Consider the following 24,919-nt stretch of genomic DNA (forward strand, 5'->3'; position numbering starts at 1 on the left):
GAATACACTGGAACAGAAATAACTAAAGAGATGAAAGCACATTTAAAAAGCCAATACAATATTAAAATCAACAGGTACAGGGTTTTAAACGAGCACCACAACAGTGGGAATGTAAAGGAAAGTCTGGATAACAGACAACAAAAAGGTGAAATGAGAGAACATTGAAATCGGTTGGATGTGAGAGAAGAATTAGCAATCACAGCTGATTCTAAAATTTCAATGTTGGGTGACTTGAAAAATGGTTGTGTCATTAATGTAGTTTATTTCAAAAGGAAGAATGAAAAATTGGCTCAAGAGAAAAATATATGAACTTATGTGTTAAATTATATAGAATTTCTATGAATATTGAGGTGCTTATAGGACAATCAGGTAGGAGTGTCTAGAAAACAGTAGATTTGAACATAAGAGAGAGGGCTAGTTTGAAGGTGAGGTTTGGGAGTCAACCTGTAGGCATGGTATAGGTTGACATGGTATAATTTGATATGCTTTGCACAGTCAGGGAATTAGAAAGAAGGCCCAAGGAAGAAACAAAAAGTGAAGCAATCAGAAAGATAAGGGCAAAGAGAGAATTCAGTATGACAGACATTAAGAAGCGAAGTCATTTCAAAATTAAGAGGAATTTTAATGGTCTCAAATGTTATCAAGAGCTAAGGAGGATGAAGACTGAGAAATGGCATTTTTCATAATTTTGTGACTGACAGAAAAAAAAGCAGATAATAGGGGACTTAAGACTTCAATACATGAAGAGAAGGTAGAGACAGTGGATATAGATGGACCTTCCAAAAAGTTCAAAGGTGAAAGAAAAGTGAGTTAAAGTAGTCAATGAGAACAGTCAAGAAAAAAATTTTGTTTTTTGGGTTGTTTGTTTTTAGGATGCGGAACTCTTAATATATTTGTAAGCAAAAAGAGGCAAATGGACAGAGAGATTAAAGTTAAAAGCAAAGCAGATTTGAATAAGAAGATTCATTGCCTGGGTCAAAGGAGTCATGATGTAGAGAGATTCTGAGGAGTGAAGTTGAGAGGTTTACGTCAGACGGACATATTCTCAGAAAACAAGGGCCAGCAGTTAAGAGTAGGATGGTGGGTGACACAAAATGCCTGAGAGCAGTAAGAGAGAGAATCCAAAAGTAAACACATCGAGCAACAATAAGAACCAGCTAAGAAAAGATAAAGTAGTATGAATAAAGGGAATTAATTAAAACAATGCTTGTACTTTCTCCAGCAAAATTTGCACTGACACCTCAACAGTGAGAATTGACAAAGAAGACACAGTGGTTAACTGGCTATCACATACCCAAATATACACTCACTCATTCATTTATTCATCAAATATTTATTCAGTATCCACTGCATGCCAGGCCCTGCGCTTGGTACCAGAATCACTAAAAATATGGCAATATATCAATTTGGATGATATTTGTCCAAGATGAGGCACATCCTTTAATTGAGCAAAATAACCCCCACCCCCACCCCCAGTCTATCTATCCACTCACCTAAAGCCATGCTTCCATTACTTTCAATTACCAATAACTCTTGGTGACCAATTCATGATTTAGCATGTGTTAGGACCCCAATAACTCAAGAAATAGGGCCTATGTTACAAGTACCCTGGGAAACAGAAAAGTATTTGGTAAGGAGCTTTTTATTTAAGGTTCCTAAAATCTTCAAATTTGGTTCTTTAATATATCATTGTATTTCCAAGTTGACATTATGGCTTTCCTCATTCTGTTCTCATTTCTGTCAAACTAAAAGCTGGTCCCTTCACCTCTAACGAAATGTTGTTTTTCTTATGCAATGTTACTTCAATCTCATGTCATGGATTCCCCAGGGCTATATCCCCCCATAACAATGGACACAGAGTAACAATCATAAGACAGTGCAGGACCAGGCAACATTTCATCCAATAATACATAAGGTTGCCATGAGTTGGAGCCAACTCAATGGCAACTAACGACAAGCACAAAAACAACATGCCCCCCCCATTCATTCATTTTTTACATCCATTCAACAAGCGTTCATTGAGTGACTGCATATGTCTAGTACAGGGCCCTGTGGTTACAAAGACATGGTTCTTATCCTCAAAGATATTGTAGTCTAGGTAAAAGAGGAAATGTACAAGAGTAATAATAAAATTATAAACTAAATTCAGTGGTTTAAAAAATAAAGGAGAGAAAAAGGAAATGAAATGGCCCACATCCCTGAAAACCGGAAGAGGAGACAGATCAACTAGCTCAATGTTTTTATATTACCAGAAGTCCATCTTCTCAGCTGTGCCTATTAACAAGGACTTTCCCACTGGGAAGACAAAGCTGGTGGTCAGCAGCTCCAGGTTTATATTTTTACTGGCTTAGCAACCCCAGCAGAAAGTGAGAGCCTCTTTGCAGCAGAAGCCTGGGTTGGAGTCTTTTTGGCAAGGCTGGGTCGTGCACTCACCCAGAGTTAGTTTCACAGGCACTCGACCTGCGCAGTCTCATGGACCCCCACTCTTCCAATGGCCTTGGGCTTGATTTAATACTCTGCTGTTACCACCTAGAAATAACTAATACGTTTTGAACAAGGGACCTCTCATTTTCATTTTTGCACTGAGCTCCATAAATTACGTAGCTGGTCCTGCAACCAACTCAACTCATACCCCTCAATCTGAGGATAGAAGTGTTTGTTCCTCATGAAAAATGGAAAGCTGTTACGGGGTGGGGGGGTGTTACTGAGCGGAGAAACAGCAGACATCTACCACAGGTGCTGATAATATTTCGTCTAGGGTAGTGGGATTTATTGTGATTGTGGCTATTATTATTGTCATTTTTATTATTTTGCACTATGACTGTAATTTTCTTTTAAATACAAAATAATTTAACTTAAAAAAAAAAAAGGAGAGAGTAATCAGCTCTGCTTGAGGAGTTCAGGCAAAGTTTCAGAGAGGAGGCAATTCTTCGATTGTTTCTTAAAGGACAAGAAGCAAATTTCCAGGTGAGCGAAGTGAGTGGGGGAAAGCACTTAAGCAGAGGGCACAGCATGTACAAAGGCACTGAGGCATGAGTCAGCACACTGTTCAGTAAACTGCAAGCAGCTCAGGATGGGTGGGGAGCAGGAAGGATGTGGGAGAGCGGTAAGGGCGGGGGCGGACAGGGAAGCAAAGTCCACTTGTGGAGGGCCTTCTCTGTATGAGCCATCGGAGACTGACTTCCTTCTTATAACCCACTGTTTATTAATGCTTGGGGGTCATATCCCTTTAAAATTCTAGTAAAACTATGAACCTTCTTCTCAGAAGAAAATGCACATTAGCCAAAATAGGATGTATACAGTGTCCGTAAACACTCTGAAGCCCAGGAATTGCTTGGACTTTAGTTTTAAAAAACTATAGGCAATGTGGGGCCATTTTTTAGTTTTTAAAAATGCCTAGAACTATATATAACAAGCAGGAGAGTAATATGATCCCATTTGTGTTTTAAAACAATAACTTGGCTGACTCTCTTGTGAATGGATTAGAAGCAAGTGAGACCAATGTTAGAATGGGTAATTAAGACACTGTGACAACCATCTGGTCAAGAGATCATGAAAAGTATTGCGACGCAATTTTTTTTAAAAGATAAGAGCAATTCAAGCTATCCAATATTAAAATGCGTTATAAAGTTACAATGGTTAAAACAGAGCAATGCTGGCCAAAGAAAGATTAAAAAAAAAAAAAAGACAGAAATAAAATTAAAATGATAGAAAATCTAGATTCAGAATTTTTATTTTATTTTTTCAAGGTAAAACTTTAAAGGGAAAGGATAGATTCATCAATAAATAATTGTCAGGCCAGGAGGAAAATTATTTATAAAAAAATACAAAGTTAAATTCCTGCACTCCCCTACATCAAAATACATTCCAGATGGATTAAGATTTAAATGTAAAATAAAGACACTAAAAAAAGTAATGGAGAAAAATGTAGTTAAAGTGTATGTAGCCTTGGGATGGGAAAGTCCTTTGTAAACATAACAGCAAAGGCAAAACCTTTAAAAGGAAAACATGTAGAGTTTTCAACCACATCCACAAGAATTTCTCGTGTGAAAAGATACCAACAGAAAAAAATCAAAAGGCAACTAACAAACTGGGAAAAATATTTACATTCTAGATAGTCCATAAACACATGCGTTAATATCTGTACTATGCAAATAATTTAAGGAAAATTAATTTTAAAATAAACGTCACAATAGAAAAATAAGCAAGGAAAATTAATAGGCAATTCATGAAAGAAAAAAAAGTCCAGCCTCACTAGTAATTTAAGAAATGCAAATAAACCAGAATGAGATACCTTTTTCCCTATATCAGATTGGCAAAGTTTTTAAAAACAATATTAATTTAGATATGGGAAAAAATATGCCTTCTCACACACTGCTAGTAAGAAAATAAACCGAAGAGGGGAAAAAAAAACTTTCTGGAGGGCAATTTGGCAAAAAGAATGAAACCTTTCTAAATAAGTGTACTCTTAAACCTAGCGGCTCTGTATCTAGAAAAGCATCTTAAGGAAATAATCCTGATTTAGCTACAAAAAAAGATACACAACAATTTGTTTAAAAGCAAAAAAAATTAAATTTGATTGGATAAATGAATGCTATCTAACCATAAAAATTATGCTGTAGAATATTTGAAGACATGGAAAGATGTTCATACTACTTCGTTAAGTAAAAGGAAAAAAACAAGTTTATAAAATTATGAATCAGCATCGACTCGACAGCAACAGGTTTGGTTTGGTTTATCATACTGGCCTGGCACAATCCCATGACCTTGCAGTCACCCCACGCTAATGTATCTAATATTATTTTAAAGTACAATTCAGTTGTACTGATGCAACAAATGATAGCTAATATCATTAGTAGTAGTAGTGGAGTCCTTGGGTGGCACAAACTGTTAACATGCTCGGCTGTTAATTGAAATGTTGGAGGTTTCAGTTCACCTAGAGGAGCCTCGAAAGAAAGGCCTGGCAATCAACTTCCAAAAAAGCAACCACTGAAAACCCTATGGAGCCAAGTTCTGTTTTAACATACATGGGGTCACTTTGAGACAGAGTCGACTCAATGGCAACAGGTTTCCTAGTAGCAGTAGTAACAAGAGAAAAAAACCCACAACACTAAGCAACAGGCTTATTCCAGTAATGTGTCAGCAACAGAATTCAGATGGGGAGCCGGGTTTCTGCAGCCCCTTCATTGGTCTGATGTAGCACCTCTGGTGCTTCATGGTGGACCTTGGCAAGTCACTCACACTGGTCATTCATACTAATCCTGCCCTCTCTGTGTGCCAAGTTTTGGCCCAGAAATCAGAGGGGTGAACACAGAGAGGAAAAGGTATGCAGTTGGACATGGAAACTCTGAAGGGAGCGCGAAAGAGGTCTGAGCTGCTGAGGCACTCCCCTGTGGGCCTCAGTAAGTTTTCCAGGAGTGGCATAGACACAAATGAGTAGGATAACACTGCCTCAGGCTCAGGGACTGGCAGCTTTGTGGTGATGGCTCTAGCGTAACTTAGCACAGGCACGTCTGAATCCCATCCCATGGCCTCCAGCTCAATAGTCCACACAGATTCCAAAGCATCCACGTTTGTAGGAGCAGGACAAAAGGCATGCTCTCGACCATTCCCAAGTGCCTTGGTTTCCTAGTGCTGACGTAACAGAAATACCACAAGTGTGTGGCTTTAAAGAACAGACTTTTTATTTTCTCACAGCTTAGGAGGTTAGAAGTCTGAATACAGGGCATTGGCTCCAACGGAAGGCTCTCTCTCTTGGCCCTGGGGGAAGATCCTTGTCTCAGCTTCTGTACTCCCCTTGTTCCTTGGTTCACTGGGGGTCTTCACATGTGCTTCTGTCCTCCTTAATTCGTGCTCGTTTGTCTCTGTGTCTATATGTTGCTCCTTATATCACTCAGAAGTGATTAGGTTTAGGATACACCCTACACTGATATGGCTCATTAACATACCGAAGAAAACCTTAATCATAAATGGGATTAAATCCACAAGTATAGGAGTCAAGACTCCAACACATATTTTGGGGGGACACAATTCAATCCATAACACCAATGTAACATTTTTATTTCAGACGGTCCATATGGAGTCCCTGAAAATCTACAAATATTACCGGTCAGTTTACGAGTCAGTACAATCATATCACACCCTTGAAAACAGCATCTCAACCAACTTGAATTTCATGTTGAGTTATGTCAGCATGGGAGTTACAACCAATAAAACCTGAGCATAATCTGCAATGGGAAAAACATTTTTCTATTTTGTTTGCGTTTGTAGGTTGCTCTTTGTGATTGTTAATTCCTTTGCTCTTGATTCCCTCCTTTCAAAACTGGAGACCTGACGTCCATCAGAAGACCTTACTCTGAGCTGAGCGCAGTTGAATATGAGGCCAAAAAAAAGAGTGCCTTTTGATGCAGGGGGAAAAAAGAAAAAGAAAGAAAACAAACACCCACACAAATGAGTGTGTGTTTAACAAGGGAAGTTATCTCAAAGGTCACAGATAGATGGAGGAAATATGCTATTTACCAATGGTGGGGAGGGAAAAATCCCAAAGACACATAAAACACATGCTAAATATTTGCCACTCTATTTTATTTAAGACCAGCTTGCATTAGCGGGAGCGAGCTGAGTACATACTGAGGGCTCACTAAGGGCACAAAGAGGCAGGATCCCAGACCCCTTAATCAGCAGCGAGAATTTACTCACACCAGTACCTGACTGATTTCATACAAATTACTATGACTACCGCAGAGGGTAGTCCTCAGAGGATATTTATTTTTACTATCCGTAGTTCTTTGGCACAAGTTCTTAAAAATTTACTTAATTTCTAGTCAACTATTTTGGCTGGCTTTTCTAATTATTTTGTTTATTATCATTTATTTGTAATCTCATTCATAAAACTTGCTTGAATCTATTTTGTTGGCATTTACAACCATTCCAATAGTAGAAAAAGGCTTGTCCCTCAGTGGTGCAAATGGTTAACATGCTCAGTTCCGAACTGGAAGATTAGAGGTTCAAGTCCAGCCTACCATGTGTAAGCAGGTCTCAGGAGACGACTTGAAAATTTCAGTGAAAACAGCATTGATTCAGCATCATGTATTTAATTGCAGCTGTGATGTCAGATCCAAACAGAAAAGAATGAATATTTTGTTAAGAGAAAATGCAATTATTAGTCAATTTTGAAAGTTTACATTGATTAAAAAGGCACCTTCTCCACAAATTAGATTACTGGTATATGACTTTCCCTTTATATTTGGAAATTTCAAGAATGATTATTTAAAAGGAAAATCATCCCTTTACCAGAATCACTCTTAGTACGAAATTGTGGTGCTATAAAACCTGACAATATTTCTTGGAACAGAATGTTATTAGTTCATAAATTTAAGGCAGGCACACAGACACCTGCCCCACATGAAATAAACCATTTTGCTACAGAAAAACCATCAGTCATATTTTGACCATAAACACTACTTGATAATCACACCAGTGGGAGGCTTAGGCTGTGGAAAGGGTTTTCTATTTCTTACACATTCAGGCAGACAGATATGTACGCTTCCATTCTGAGGATGCTCATCTGGTCTCCCCCAAGTTCCATCAACAAATCCATGCTTTGCTCCAGGAATTCCTTTTCTGACTTACCTTGGGCACAAAATCTGAATGGGAGAGTTTCTTCAGTGGAACCAGCATCAGAATGTGGCCAAGGAAAATGAAATCTTATTTCCTACCAACAATACAAATCTCTGACACTCAAGAGCAGGAAAAAAAAGGGGAGCTAACATCCCTTCTCATCTCTGCACTTTTCACAGCAGATATTTTAACGAAAACAACTCAGCTCCTGACGCAACAGAGGGCAGCCTTTGCATAACGTTTAGCTTCTAATGCGTCCAAAGGTATCTGATGTTTATTTATGACGCAAATATATGAAGCCTGAAATGGAAATGTCTCTAGAATCTCCAAAGAACGTACATAAAGCCTCTGAATAATTATTAGCAAATAAGTTGGAAGAAAAAACTTCTAACTCCCACTTAGGTTTTTCTGGTTGTTATTTGCTCTCCCCGCTACCCACCCCACCCCACCACAAACACATTGGATCATGAAAACATGTTTTAAAAGCTATTAACACAGAAACCATCAATTTGATTGCTAAAATCTCCCTGAAGTCTGTTTTTAAAGATCACCTGAAAAAAGCTTAGGAGATTTTGTAAAATGTTCCAAGTTCAAAAAAGCAAAGACGTAAGTACAAAGGTCCTATGAGACGGCCAGTGAGGAGGCTTCCTTGGGTGACTAAAGGCAACAGGCTCCTCATAAATGGAACTGAAAAATAAGAAAACATTATTCTCTCTAATCATAATAAAAGAAACTGAAGTAAGTCTCTGTTGAACTGGAATCTAAACAATCAGGAAGTTCACATAACCATAATTTTATTGTTACCTTCATGAGAAAGAGACAAATGAAATATAAATAAGCTAATTTGGAGACTTATTTTTAGAAGCAACTGTTAGGATCTGATTAGTGGAGATATCCAATCTCACATAAATCAAAAAGATTTCAGAGTTGTGACCAATGTTTATATGATGGTATTAGTATTAAGTGAATTTTATAATATTCTAATTATTTGAAAAGTATTTTTATTCCAATTTAATACAAATTCTAACTCTGAGTTAATCACAATATAAATACTATATATATATTATATAATTGCTTAATTAGCTATTTAACCTATTTTCAGCCTATTTTTGACAAACTGAATTCAAAACAAAGTGAAGAATAAGGATTGTTTATTTTACTAGGTGGAATGGGGTCAGTAGGACTAAATGAGTCATTAAATATAATAACTCTAATGTTTATCATTTCTTTGTAGAACAATTAAATGACAGCACAGGGACTGAAAAAACCCTAAAGACAAGCTCAGTATCTATAATTTATATCAGAATAATTTCGGGAAAATCACTTCATCTCAATTTTACTAAATAAAAATTTGGGTCACTTATTATACTTTGTATATCTCCCACAATACAAAGTTATGATGTAAATGCAAGGTTTATTGACCTGGCCAAATTGATGGGGATAAACATAATTGACCACAAGTGTGGTGATATCTATCTTTCCTGCAGAAAATAAGACTGACCAAAGTTTTCAGTCCTATCTGATTTGACTACAAATCTATAAATGCTGTCTTTATATGGGCTGATTGAAATAAGATGTTCATCTACTCATTAACCTGCACAGTTTCCTGTAACATTATCAGGGTATTACTTTTAGTATCTTCCACCTATAAATGAGGAAATGAAAGCAGAAATCATAAAAACTAGTTGCTCATTGGTGAATAGTTTCTGGGGTCTTAAAAGCTTGTGAGCAGCCATCGAAGATACTCCATTAGTCTCACCCCTCTGGAGCAAAAGAGAATGAAGAAAACCAAAGACACAAGGGAAAGATTAGTCAAAGGATTAATGTACCACAACTACCACAACATCCACCAAACTGAGTCTAGCACAACTAGATGGTGCCCAGCTACTACCACTGACTGCTCTAACAGGGATCACAATAGAAGGCCCCAGACAGAACTAAAGAAAAATATAGAACAAAATTCTAACTCATAAAAAAAAAAGAAAAGACCATACTTACTGGTCTGACAGAGACTGGAGAAACCCCAAGAGTATGGCCTCAGACACCCTTTTAGTTTCGTAATGAAGTCACTCCTGAGGTTCACCCTTCAACCAAAGAGTGGACAGGCCCATAAAACAAAACAAGACTAAAGGGACACACCAGCACAGGGGAAAGGAAGAGAAGGCAGGAGGGGACAGGAAAGCTGGTAATAGGGAAACCAAGGTCAAGAAGGGGAGAGTGTTGATATATTATGGGGTTGTCAACTAATATCACAAAAAAAATGTGTACTAATTGTTTAATGAGAAGCTAGTTTGTTCTGTAAACTTTCGTCTACAGCACACTAAAAAAACAAGACACGGAGCCAATGTAGCACTATAAACAGAAGCACCATGCTGTCCCTCCACAGCAAAGACTCAAAAACCAAGTAAAATGAGACAAATGTCAATCCTGGAACCCCAAGCATCAAATGAAGGGATAAAGAACGCAGCCAAGCACCAAATGGAATAAGAAACTGACAGAGAACAGAGAGCGAGGAGAGACAGGAAGTGGAGGTCCCCTATCAGCTAACACAGCACAGATTCCCCATCTTGGATTCTCAGCCACCAAGAAGAGCAGACAGGGAGTATGGGAAGGCAGCTTCACAGAACTCCTAGCAGGAGACAGTACACCCAGCAACCAGCAATACATGTTTTCCCACCCCCCACCCTTCTTCCCCCTGCTCAGCCTCCACCACTTCCCGGTGGACCACGGTCCCGTGGCCAGGGAGCCCCCAGTCATTTTTGTTGTTGTTGCTTTTTGGGGTTTTTTTGTTTGTTTCTTCTCTCTCTCTCACTTCCTTCCTTACCTTTCTCTTGAACACCTGGCTCCGTGTGCCATCTCCACTCCTCCTTGATAGGATGTGAATTGCAGCTCAGCTGGGGAACCATTTCCCTGGTCCATGCTGCCACACCAGTGGGTTCCCTTGGGGATTTTTTTTCTTTTCTTTTCTTGGTTTCTTGTCTCAGTCTACCATACTTCCCTTCTTTCCTACTGAACACCTGGTGCCATGTGCTATCTCTGCTCCTTCTAGATGGGCTATGCAGTACCACTCAGCTGGGGAGCCACTTCCTTGGTCTGCGCAACCACACCAGTGGGCTCCCTGAGGGCATTTCTTTCTTTCTTTTTCTCTTCTTTTCCTTTCTCAGTTTCCTTGTCTTTCTCTACTTTCCTTCCTTCCCCTTCTCCTAAACACCTGACATTGTGTGCCATCTCCACTCCTTCTTGACCAACTATACGGTGCTGTTCATCTAGGGACTCCATTCCGGTGGGCTCCCTTGGGGCATTTTTTTTCTTTCTTTGTTCTTTTTTTTTTTTTTTTTGGTTTCTTGTCTCTCTCTATCTTCCTTCATTTCATTTCCTTCCTCCCAACCACCTGGCATCTTTTTTTTTTTTTTCTCGATTTCTTGTCTCTCTCTACATTCCTTCCATTCCTTTCTCCTGACCACCTGGCTGCATGCACCTCTCTCCCTCTCTCTTCTTTTTTTATCTAGGTTTTTTTTTTTTTTTCACCTCTCTCTCCCTTTCTTCCTTTCGTTTCTCCAACCCATGTAGCTGCATGTGTTGAATCTGTACCTTCTTGACAGGCTGTGCCTCACTGTCCAGATAGAAAGCCACTGTCACATGGCTTCCCTGGGTCTGCACCATTCCAAAAGTAGGCTCCCTCAGCACTTTTTTTTTTTTTTTTTGGCTCTTGTTTCTCTCTCTTCTTTCTCTTCTTTCTCACACTCACTTAGCTCCACATCTCACAACCTCCCCCCACATCTGCACCATGCGCTGAGCATCTCACCCCCAAGCAGCACAGGCACAGTCTTCTGGAATCTGCCCTGCACTGACACTTGACCCCACCTTGTCGGGCCCAGTACCTGCCACAAATGACCCATCTCAGCCCCTCCCCCTTTGCTGCACATGCCCTGCTGCACCATAGCTGAGCAACAGGCCCTGACCATTGGACAAGGTGGTAATAAATATCGTGTCCAGAGATGAGCAAACAACAAAGAACGCACAGCCTGCCTGCTCAGACATACCCAAATAAAACAAAAAATCAGGATGAAACAAATAAATCTACAATTAATGAATGAAGAAAATAATTGCTGAATGTTCCAAAGACAGCAGACAACATAAAAACATTAAAAAAAAAAAAAAAAAAAGGCCCCAGTAGGTGTCCAAAATAAAACACCAGATGACCTTCCAGTAGAAGAAAAGGCATTGGAACTACCTGAAAGGAAATTCAAATCTCTAATATTCAGGGCTATCCAAGAGTTGAAGCAAAAAGCAGACGGAAATGAGGAAAAAATAGACAAAATCATGGAAAATATAGATAAATCATGGTAAAGACAGACAAAACAATGGAAGAATTCAGGAAAATAATACAGGAAAAAATGTCAAAACAAACACACATCTAGAAACTACACAAGAACAGCAATTAGAAATCCAAAAGATAAACAAGATTTCAGAAATGGATAGTGTCATAGAAGGTTTGAGGAGCAAGTTTGGAACAGTGGAAGGCAGAATCAGCAAAATTGAAGACAAATACTTGGATACACGTTATTTGAGGAAAAATCACAGAAAAGAATGAAGAAAAATGAAGAAACCCTGAGAATGATGTGGGATACAATCAAAAGCCAAAATATGGGAGCAAACAGAGTTCCAGAACAGGGGGAGAAAATGGAACACAGAGATGATCATTGAAGAACTACTGACACAAAACTTCCCTAATATCATGAAAGATGAAAAGCTGACCACCCAAGAAGCTCAACAAACACCATATAGGGTAGACCCCAAAAGAAATTCACCAAGGCATATCATAATCACACGTGCTAAAACCAAAGACAAAGAATTCTGAGAACAGCTCTAGAAAAATGAAAAGTCACAGAAGAGAAACAATAAGACTAAGCTCTGATTACTTGGGAGAAACCATGCAGGCAAGAAGGCAATGGGATGACATACATAAAACCTTGAAAGAAAAAAATAGCTAACCAAGAATAATATATTTCTGCAAAACTCACTCAAATATGATGGTGAAATTAGGATGTTTCCAGATAAACAGAAATCAAAGGAGCATGCGAAAACTGAACCAAATTTACAAGAATCATTAAAGGGATTTCTTCGGTTAGAGAACCAACAACATTAGACAACAGACTGAATCTAGGATGCAAGACTGAATCAGCCAGATACCAACTTAGGTAATGAACTCTAAAGGATAAATCAAAACTAAAACGTTTACAACAAGGAACCAGAGAGGTTAACTGTAAATGACAACAACGTCAGAACAATAAAAGAGGGAATAAACGGTGTAGGTATAGAACTTTCAAATGAAGAGGAAGTCAAGGTGATACCAAGTAATAAAGGACTGGTTCAAACCTAGGATGATAATGGTAAATTTCAAGGTAACTACAAGTTAACAAACCTGCTCATCAAAATAAAGAAGAAAAACAAAGACTCAGTAAACACAAAATCTACAAAAACAAAAGAAATGAAAAAAAAAAATCTACAAACAAAGGAATTCAGCACAGGAGAGTAAGAGGAACAAAAAAAACCTCGGCACCACAAAAAAAAGCACTACAAAATGACTGCAATAAACTCATTAAAAAAAAATTTTTTTTATACCTATAAAAAAAATATTTTTTATCAATAATTACACTGAATGTAAATGGCCTAAATGCACTCATAAAGAGACAGAGAGTGACAGAATGGATTTAAAAAAAAAAAAAAAGAGATCTACCAATCCTGTCTACAAGAGGCACACCTTAGAAACAAAGACATAAATTTATTAAAAATCAAAGGATGGAAAAATACATCAAGCAAACAGCCACCAAAAAGGAGCAGGGATGGCAATACTTAGCTCAGATAAAACTGGTTTTAAAACAAAATACACCATAAAAAACAAAGAAGAGCATTACATAATGATTAAAGAGACAATCCATCACAAAGATATAACCATAATAAATATCTATGCACCAAATGAAAGGGCTCCAAAATACATAAAACAAACTCTAACAGCACTGAAAAGAGAAATTGACTGTTCTACAATAATAGTAGGAGACTTCAACACACCACTCTCAGTAAAGGACGGAACATCTAGAAAGAAACTCAACAAAGATACAGAAGATCTAAAGGCCACAATCAGCCAACTTGACCACATAGATATATATAGAACACTCCACCCAATTGCTGTAAAATACACACACTTTTCCAATGCACGTGGAACACTCTCCAGAATAGACCACAAAGCAACCCTCAACAAAATCCAAAATATTGAGATAATACAAAGTATCTTCTCTGGTCACAATGCCATCAAAGTAGAAATTAACAACAGGAAGTGAAAGGAAAAAAAAAACCAAATACATGGACACTGAATAATACCCTACTTAAAAACCACTGGGTAATATAAGAAATCAAAGACGGAATAAAAAAAAAAAAAATTCTACAATCAAACAAGAATGAAAACACATGACACCAAAACCTTTGGAACACAGCAAAGGCAGTGCTCAGAGGTCAATTTACAGAAAAAGATGCACACATCAAAAATAGAAGAAAGGGACAAAATCAAAATATTAGCTACACAAGTTGAACAAATAGAAAGAGAACAGCAAAAGAAGCCCACAACCACAGGAGAAAGGAAATAATAAAGATCAGAGGAGAAATAAATGAAATAGAGAATAGAAAAACAACAGAAAGAATCAACAAAACCAAAAGCTGATTCTTTGGAAAGGATCAGCAAAATCGACAAAACATTGACCAAACTGAAAAAAAAGAAAAATAGAAGAGGATACAAAAAACCCAAATAAGAAATGAAATGGGGGACATTACAACAGACCCAAACTGAAATAAAAATAATCATAACGGAGTACTATAAAAAACTACACTCCAACAAATTTGAAAAACCTGAGGAAATGGACAAATTTCTAGAAACACACTACCTACCCAAACTAACACAAACTGATGTTGAAAATCTGAACAGACACATAGCAAGAGAAGACATCGAAAAGGTAATTAAAAAAAAAAAAACTCCCAACAAAAAAAAGCACTGGCCCAGATGGCTTCACTGAAGAATTCTACCAAACACTCAGAAAAGAGCTTACACCAGTACTACTCAAACTATTTCAGAACATAGAAAAGAAGGAGAGACTTCCGGATTCATTCTATAAAGCAGCATAACCCTGATACCAAAACCAGGCAAAGACACCACAAAAAAAAAAAAAGAAAATTACAGAGCAATATCTCTCATGAGTATAGATGCAAAAATTCTCAACAAAATTCTAGCCAATAGAATTCAGCACCATATCAAAAAATAATACACCACAACCAAGCGGGATTCATACCAGGTATGCAAGGATGGTTCAACATTAGAAAATCAATCAACATAATCCACCACATAAAGAAAAGAATCACGTGATCACCTCAATCGGTGCAGAAAAGTCATTCAACAAAGTCCAACACCCATTCCTGATAAAAAAAACTCTCAGTAAAATAGGTATAGAAGTGAAATTCCTCAACATAATAAACAGCATCTATAGAAAACTAACAGCCAACATCATTCTTAATGGAGAGAGGCTGAAAACACTCCCCTTGAGAACAGTAACAAGACAAGGGTGTCCTTTATCACCACTCTTATTTAACATTGTGCTGGCAGTCCTAGCTAGAGCAATAGGGCAAGAAAAAGAAATAAAGGGCAATTTTTTTCTTAAGTTGGTAACAAAGAAGTATAACGGTTCTTATTTACAGATGATATGATCCTATGCATAGAAAACCCAAAAGACTCCACAAGAAAACTACTGGAACTAATACAAAGATGTGGCAGGATACAAGATAAATACACAAAAGTCAGTTAGATTTCTATACAACAATAAAGAGAATGAGGAAAAGGAAATCATGAAAGCAATATCATTTATAATAGCCCCTAAAAAAAAATAAAATACTTAGGAATAAATCTAACCAGAAATGTAAAAGCCCTATACAAAAAAACTACAAAACGCTACTGCAAGAAACCAAAAGGGATCTACATAAATGGAAAACATACCACGCTCATGGATAGGTAGACTCAACATTGTGAAAATGTCAGCTCTACCCAAAGCAATCTACAAAAACAATGCAATCCCAATCCAGATACCAACAGCATTCTTTAAATAGATGGAAAAACTAATCATTAATTTTATATGGAAAGGGATGGGGCTCGGGATAAGTAAAGCACTATTGAAGAACAATAAAGTAGGAGGACTCACATTATCTGACCTCAGAGCCTACTAAACAGCTATGGTAGTCAAAATATCCTGCTACTGGTACAATGACAGGTACATTGACCAATGAAACAGAATTGAGAACCCAGATGAAAATCTATCCTCCAGCAGTCACCTGGTCTTCGGCAAGGGCCCAAAGACCATCAAATGGGGAAAAGACAGTCTTTTTCACAAATAGTGCTGGCAAAACTGAATGTCCATCTGCAAAAAAAAAAGGAGCAGGACTCATACCTCACACCACATACAAAAACTAATTCAAAATGGATCAAAGGCCTAAATATAAAACCAAAAACTATAAAGATCATAGAAGGAAAAAATAAGATCAGTGCTAGAGGGCCTAATACAGGGCATTAACAGGATACAAGCTTATGCTCATCGAAATACTTCACCAAAAGAGTAAAAAGAGAACCAACAGATTGGGAAAAAAAAAAATTGGCTATGATAAATTCGACAGAGGTCTAATCTCTTAAATCTACAGGAAAATCCAATACCTCTACATTTTTTTTTCTACAACAAAAAAACAAATAACCCAATTTAAAAAAATGGGCAAAGGAAATGAACAGACACTTCACCAAAGAAGACATTCTAGCATTTAACCGACACTTGAGGAATTGCTCGTGTACACTAACCATTAGAGAAATACAAACCAAAACCACAGTGAGATACCATTTCACTCCAGCATTACTGGCAAGAATCAAAAAGTCAGAAAATAACAAATGTTGGAGAGGATCCGGGAAGACCGGAACTCTTATGCACTGCTGGTAGGAATGCAAAATGGTACAACCATTTTCAAAAACGATATGGCACTTCCTTAAAAAGCTAGAAATAGAAATACCATATGATCCAGCAATTCCATTCCTAGGAATATATCCTAGAGAAATAAGAGCCGTCACACAAATAGACATATGCACACCCATATTCATTGCAGCATTATTCACAATAGCAAAAGACAGAAACAATCTAGATGCCTATCAACAGATGAGTGGATAAACAGACTATGGTACATACACACAATGAAATACTACACAATGATAAGGAACAATGATAAATCTGGGAAGCATCTCGCTACATGGATGAACCTGGAGGGCATTATGCTAAGTGAAATATGTCAATCACAAAAGGACAAATATTGTATGAGATCACTACCATAAAAACTCATGAAAAGATTTACACACAAAAAGAAACAATCTTTGATGTTTACAAGGGAGGGGTGGGCTGAGGATGGAAAAATACTAAATATTGACTAAATAGTCAATAGGTAAGTGGTAACTTTGGTGAAGGGTAAGACAGTACACAATACTGGGGAAGGCAGCACAATTTGATGAAACGCAAAGTCATGGAATCTCCATACACGTATCCAAACTCCCTAAGGGACCGAATTACTGGGCTGAAGACTGTGAGGATCATGGCTCGGGAAATATCCAGTTCAATTGGCATAACATAGTTTATAAAGAAAATATTCTACATTCTACTTTGGTGAGTAGGGTCTGGGATCTTAAAAGCTTGTGAGTGGCCATCTAAGATGCTCCACTGGTGTCATCCCTCTGGAGCAAGGGAGAATGAAGAAAACAAAAGATACAAGGGAAAGATTAGTCCAAAATACTGATGGACCACAACTACCACAGCCTTCACCAAACGGAGTCCAACACATATAGATAGTGCCCAGTGACCACCACCAACATGTATGACAGAGATCACAATAAAGTGTCCTGGACAGAGCTAGAGAAAAATGTAGAACAAAATTCTAACTCTCTCTCTCTCACACACACACATACACAAAACAAACTTATTGGCCTGACAGAGACTGGAGAAACCCCAGGAGTATGGCTGCCAGACACCCTTTTAGCTCAGTAATGAGGTAACTCCTGAGGTTCACCCTTCAACCAAAGATTATACAGGCCCATAAAACAAAATGAGACTAAATGGGCACACCAAACAGGGGCAAGGATGAGAAGGCAGGAGGGAAGAGGAAATCTGGTAATGGGGAACCGAAGGTCAAGAAGGGGAGAGTGTAGACATGTTGTGGGGTTGGCAACCAATATCATAAAACAATATGTGTACTAATTGTTTATTGAGAAGCTAGTTTGCTCTGTAAACCTTTATCTAAAGTATAACAAAAAAGTTTACTCCGGCCCCTATAGATATACCCCAATAGAATGGAAGAAAAATGTTGAACAGAACCTCCAATTTCTTTAAAAAAAAAAAAGCACAACAAAAACAGACCTACTGGGCTGGCTGAGACTGGAGAACTCCCCAGACTAATGCCCTGAGATACTGTTCAGAAGTTGAACCAAAACTAACCCCTGAGGTCACCTAAAACTAAATAATAGAGTGGCTCATAAAATAATGACTATCACCTGTAAGTGCTATGCTTCTTTAAAAAATCACCTATTTGAGACCCAACAGTCAACAATTACTTTAAAACAAAGATGAGAATGTAAGGGAGCAGGGAAACTAGATTATTGGAAACCGAACGGAAATAATGAGAATGTTCATGCATCGTGAAGAATGTAACCAATGCCACTGAACAACTTGTGTAGCAATTGTTGAATGGGAAGCTAAACTGCTCTGTAAATCCTCACCAAGAACACAATAAAATATTATTTAAAAAAATTAACAACTAAGAGTTGCCCAACATAGAGTGGTGGAGTAAAAAATAGAACTTAGAACTTGCACACCAGGGTTCATAGTGGCACTACTCACAATAGACAAAGTAGAAACAATCCGAGTGCCTATCAACAATGACCCCGTTGCTGTCCAATCAATTCTGGCTTATAGCGACCCTGTAGGACAGAGTAGAACTGCCCCACAGGGTTTCCAAGGAGTGCCTGGTGGATTCGAACTGCTGACCTTTTGGTTAGCAGCTGTAGCTCTTAACCACAATGCCACCAGAGTTTGAGTCAGAGTCGAATTGATGGCAATGGGTTTTGGTTTGGTTATCAACGGTGAATGGATAAACAAAATGTGGTAATACATACAAACCCAAACCAAACCCACTGCCGTCGAGTCGATTCTGACTCATAGTGACCCTATATGACAGAGTAGAACTGCCTGATAGAGTTTCCAAGGAGCATCGGGCAGATTTGAACTACCGACCTCTTGGTTAGCAGCCGTAGCACTTAACCACTACACCATCAGGGTTTCTGGTAATACATACAATGGAATATTACTAATCTATAAAAAGGAATGAAGTTCTAATACATGTTACAATCTGTGTAAACCTTGAAAACATTATGCTAAGTGAAATAAACCAGACACAAAACAACAAATATTACATGGCCCCATTTATACAATATATCTAAAATAGGCAAACGCATAGAGAAAGAAAGAAGACTAGTGGTTACTAGGGGCCAGGGGATGGGCGAAAAACAATGGGGAGTTATTGCTTAACGGGTACAGAATTTCTGTTTGGAGTGATGAAAAGGTTTTGAAAATAGTAATGTTTGCACAACATTGTGAATATCATTAATGCCAAGGAATTGTACATTTAAAAATGGTTAACATGGCAAACTTTATATATATATATAAACACAATCATTTTTTTCATGGAACTTAGAATTTTTAAAAAGTGTTGAAGATAGTGCTCTGCATTCAATAAAAAAAAAAAAAAAAAACACCAAACCCATTGCTGTCAAGTCAATTCCGACTGGGTCTGGGTTAGAAACTCTATAAGACAGGGTAGAACTGCCCCATAGGGTTTCCAAGGAGCACCCGGTGAATTTGAACTGCTGACCTTTTAGTTAGCAGCCAAGCTCTTAACCACTGCACCACCAGGGCTCCAAAAGCACTTAACAAATGTTTGTGGAGTAAATGAGCTGACACTTCACAGTTGGGTAGATGGCCACACCCTCCAAACACTTTGTGTGGGCAGAAGCTTGAAGACCTGCCAAGAACCCCCAGGTGCTCAAACCAGAAGAAAATTACATAAGGCACAGATTTCTGTTGATGCTTTTGACCAACTCTTTTTGCCCCGTCTCTTTAATTGGCCTCCCTGCTACCTCTAAGAGAACCCAAATTTGCTCCAAGTGAGCTCACAAAGAGCAATACATTCATAATAGGAGAAACCTGAGTTGTATCCCTTATCTTCCCAGCTCTCCCAGTAACAGTAAAAAAACAAAAAACCAAACCCATTGCTGTCGAGTCAATTCCAACCCACAGTGACCCTACAGGACTGAGTAGATCTCCCTAATAGTGTTTCCAAGGAGTGGCTTATGTCGATCTTTTGGGTAGCAGCCAAGCTTATAACCACTGCTCTGGCAGATAGTAACAGATGTCTTTATTTCCCCATGTAAGAAGAAATTAAAGGTGGATTTTGACCAATACTCTGTTGCTAAGGTGTTGAAATTACCCAATCCCTCTCAAAGGGGAAAACCTCCAGGGGCTTAAGTGGACTTGAGAGAGTTAGAAAAGCCAAATTAAGTGTTTCCTTTAATCACCAATTCTATAGGACCTGCTGCTGGACTCTTCAGAGCCAAAATGGGGATTCTGGGCTCATGGCACCATCAGGTCAATCTTTTTTTTTTTTTTTTCTTTCTTAATTTTATTTTGTTGTTGTTGAGAATATACAGAGCAAAATGTAGACCAATTCAAAAGTTTCTACATGCACAATTCAGTGACATTGATTACGTTTTTCGAGTTGTGTAACTACTCTCACCCTCCTTTCTGAGTTGTTCCTCCCCCATTAATATAAACTCACTGCCGCTAAGGTTCTTATCTAATCTTTTCAGTAGTCACTTTGATCTCATACAGATAGTTCTTGAAAGAGCGAAATGCTCGAGGCAGACTTTTTTTTACTAGTTAAGCTAAACTATTTTTTGGTTTTAAAAAGACTTGAGATATTTTTGATTTAAGGTTTAAAGATTATTTCAAGGCAGTAGTTTCAGGGGTTCTTCCAGCCCCTATAGCTCCAGGAAGTTTGGAGTCCATGAGAATTTTAAAATCTGTTCTGCATTGTCCCCATTTTGATCAGGATTCTTCTATAGAATCTTTGATCAAAACAATCAGAAATGGTAGCCAGGCACCATCCAGTTCTTCTCGTCCCACAGCAAAGGAGGCAATTGTTCATGGAGGCAGTTAGCCACACATTCCATATTTTCCTCCTATCCCTGACTCTCCTTCTTCCTCTGTTGCTCCAGGAGAATAGAGGCCAATTGTGCCTAGGCTGGCCACTTGCAAGTTTTTAAAACCCCAGGGACTACACAACAAACTAGGACATAGAACAGAAACACTACACAAATTATTAAGTCAATTAACTGGAATGTCTCGTGAAACCATGACCCTAACCCTCCAAACCAAGGAACTAAATTCAGTGAGATTTTTTATTGTACATAAGTAGGCTCAGCAGCTACTCTTTTTGTTGTTGTTGTTCATTGTTGTAAATATATTTATCATACAACTTTTGCCAGTTCAAATTTTTACAGGTGTACAACTTATTAACAGCAATTACTATACTCAGTTGTGCAAACCTACCCTTAATCAATGTGATTTTCCCATCGCTGTTAACCCGCCTTTCTCCCTCCCTCTCACCTCTGGTAACCATTAATAAACTTTGGTCTCTATACATTTGCCTCTACTTGTCTTTTTATATAATTACGTAGTATGTGTCCTTTTGTAATTGACTTATTTCACTCAGCACAATGTTTTTAAGCTCCATCCATATTGCAGCATGCATCAAGACTTTGTTTCTTCTACTGGCTGAGTAGAATTCCATTGTGTGTATGTACCGCGTTTTGTATATCCATTCATCAGTTGATGGGCATTTAGGTTGTTTCCACCTTTTGGCTATTGTGAATAGTGCTGCAATGAACACTGATGTACAAGTCTCTGTTTTTTATGTCTTCTTTCAAGCCTTTTGAGCATACATCTAGGAGTAGGATTATTGGGTCATATGGTAGTTCTGGAGTCCTGGTGGTACAGTAGTTAAGAGTTCGACTGCTAATCAAAAGTTTGGCAGTTTGAATCAGTCAGCCACTACTTGGAAACCCTATGGGGCAGCTCCATTCTGTCCTATGGGGTCACTATAAGTCAGCAACGGGTTTGGTTTTTATTTTTTTTTTTTTTTAATGGTAGTTCTATTTTTAGTTTTTTGAGGAACCACCACACTGTTTTCTACAACAGCTGTACCATTTTACATTTCCACCAGCAATGGACAAGTGTTCCACTTTTCCCACACCCTCACCAATATTTGTTTTTGTTTGTTTGTTTTATCTTAGCCATTGTAGTGAGAGTAAAATGGTATCTTATTGTGATTTGGATTTGTAGCTCTCTGATGGCTAATGACCTTGATCAGTTTGAACTTAGTAGAAATACAGCCAAAATGCTTCTTAGAAGGGGGGACAGGAAAACTTCAGCTCATTTACTTTGGACACATCATCAGAAAAATCCAATCGCTAGAAAAGGACATCATGCTTGGTAGAGGGTCAGCAAAAATGGGAAAAGCCCTCAATGGATGGACTGGCACAATAGCCACACCAATGGACTCAAACATACCAATGAGCACGAGGATGACACAGAACCAGGCAACTTTATTTTTCCGTTCTACACAAGGTCACCATGAGTCAAAGTCGATTTGACAGCAATCAACAATATCCTGCAGCATGACTGAAAATGGCCTCTTTACTGACCAGGATGTGCGGGTGATGTTTTGCTAGGCTCGTTGCAAAACTAATGCTACTTAAGAGTGAAGTGAAATTGGAATGATTATAATTAAATATATAATGGCAATAATGAAGAATGCTTCTTAGCACTGTCAAAAGCTCAGGAAAATGTCCAAATAGTTTTTCTCAATAGCCCAAAAAAGAGACCAAATGGTTGCATGGGAAAGTTTAATTAAAAACAAAAACACAATCATTTTTCTTTTCCCTTCTCCTGGAAGTATTAATAAACAGTTAAATGGCCCAATAATAAAAACAAGAAAAGCCTCAGGACTTACATGTTTTATAATTAGGGATCCTCAGCCCCTGAATGAAGGCAGTTTTTTAACAGAATTTAGTAAATATCTGAAGAAACCGTGAAACGTTGGTTACCCAAGGAATCAAGGGCAAAATCCAGAATTCTGTTCAAAGAATCTAAGTGTCTTCTCCTTTTTCTTCCATTTTCAATGTCATGAATCACACTGAATTACATTTTCAATTACATTGAAATAAGGCTGGGCCACAGATCCATGTTTTTACTTCATTCTTGCTCATAAAAAAATATAATCTACAGAACATTATGAGCAAATTCCTCTGAGTCCTTGGCTAGTCTAAACTGGCCAGCCAGTTACTTATCCGAGAGCCAGACACATATCTAGGTTCTCAGAGAGCAATGTATGTCTTATCTTCACTGATTCCACAAACATTCCATCAAGTTAATGAAAGACTCTGATTAAGATGAATAAGATATAGACCTTGGCCTCAAAGAGCTTAAAATTCAGTAAAGAAGACATATTGTATGCCAAATTACTATAACATAAATTGTAATAACCGCCATAAATGAGGTGAGACAAATCAAACATCTATGATATTTCAGAAGCAAGAGCTACACTAAGGAGGGAGCATTTCCCAGCATTTTAAAGATCATCCCAGAAAATAGTCCAGATTATTAAATAGAGCAGAGAAAAAGCATCATAGGCAAAGGAAAAACAAAATTAAAAAACTATTTGAAAGTAGCATCTTCATCTTTTCATTCAAAAATACACACTCCAGAAAAACATAACATGAGATCAACTTTCGCCAGTCAAACTAAGTCCGTTCTCTGTGAGAAACCTAGTTTCAAATGCAACAGCAAGCTAAGGATTAACATGTGGTGGCCATCACATCCGTACATATGTGTGTTAGTCAAATTACCTTTAGGATTAAAAATCACATTTTATATTTTCAATTAACGCTGTAAACACACACAGTCAGGATTTTCTTACCTTTGCTGTTTAATTATCCATCTGATTGCAGCTCAGGTCTTTATAATCCAATTTTGAGAAAATGGTGCATCTGTTTAAAAACATCTTATTCGTTCAAGTAGAAAGTTGACTGAATTCTCCTAGACTAGAAAAAGATTGGTATGTTTGCTTGTGCATATCAGATTATTTAATTGCAAAACTGGGAATTATTCCACAGACATGAATGGATAACTAATTTATGGCACAAAGGAGAGATTATACTCTTAGGAGAAGTTATTTACTAACTCATTTTCCTAACTAGGTTTTCAAGCACAAAAGAATTTCAAATCAGGGAAGCACTGCCAACAATGCTTCACCAGAGACAACCAAAAAGAAATCATAAATGTCTTGTTAGCTGTAAATGATGATAAAATCAAGATCTTTGGAAACATGACAGCAGCTGAAAAAAAAAATAGGCTGAATTAAATTTATATTAACCCAAGTAAATTACAATACACTAATTTTTACTGTATGCATTAAAATAGATCTGTTATACATTTTGCCACACATGTCAAAATAAGAATATTGAAGGAACAACGGTCAATTTCCTTCTATTCCAAAATATTTCTTTTACAATTGTAAGGTTCATAGCTCCTCCTTCTTGGCGTATGTTGACAAATGTCCATCTCGTGCCCTCTGACTTAACTACACTCCCCTCTGCAGTAACTTGCCTAAACTTGTTTGTCTGTAGATCTTACTGGTAATTTCTAAGATATCTTTCCACGGTCTTTTGAGGAAGTGACTTTCAGGACATCTTGTATGTTCTTTTTTTTTTTTTTAATTTTTATTGAGCTTCAAGTGAACGTTTACAAATCAAGTCAGTCTGTCACATATAGGTTTATATACACCTTACTCCATACTCCCACTTGCTCTCCCCTTAATGAGTCAGCCCTTCCAGTCTCTCCTTTCGTGACAATTTTGCCAGCTTCCAACCCTCTCTATCCTCCCATCCTTTGTATGTTCTTTTGTGTTCACGTTCTTTTTTTTAGCACCATAGGAGTTGACATACATAGGTCTATAGCTTATGGTAGCTTATTTGTTTTTACCCACATGTATTTGGAAGATGTTTTTAAGACAAGAATGGGATTGGAAAATAGGAGATATGGCGCCTGGTCACTGAGTAGCCTTG

This window comes from Loxodonta africana, chromosome 2 (assembly GCF_030014295.1).
Source record: "Loxodonta africana isolate mLoxAfr1 chromosome 2, mLoxAfr1.hap2, whole genome shotgun sequence".
NCBI classification, from domain to species: Eukaryota; Metazoa; Chordata; class Mammalia; order Proboscidea; family Elephantidae; genus Loxodonta; species Loxodonta africana.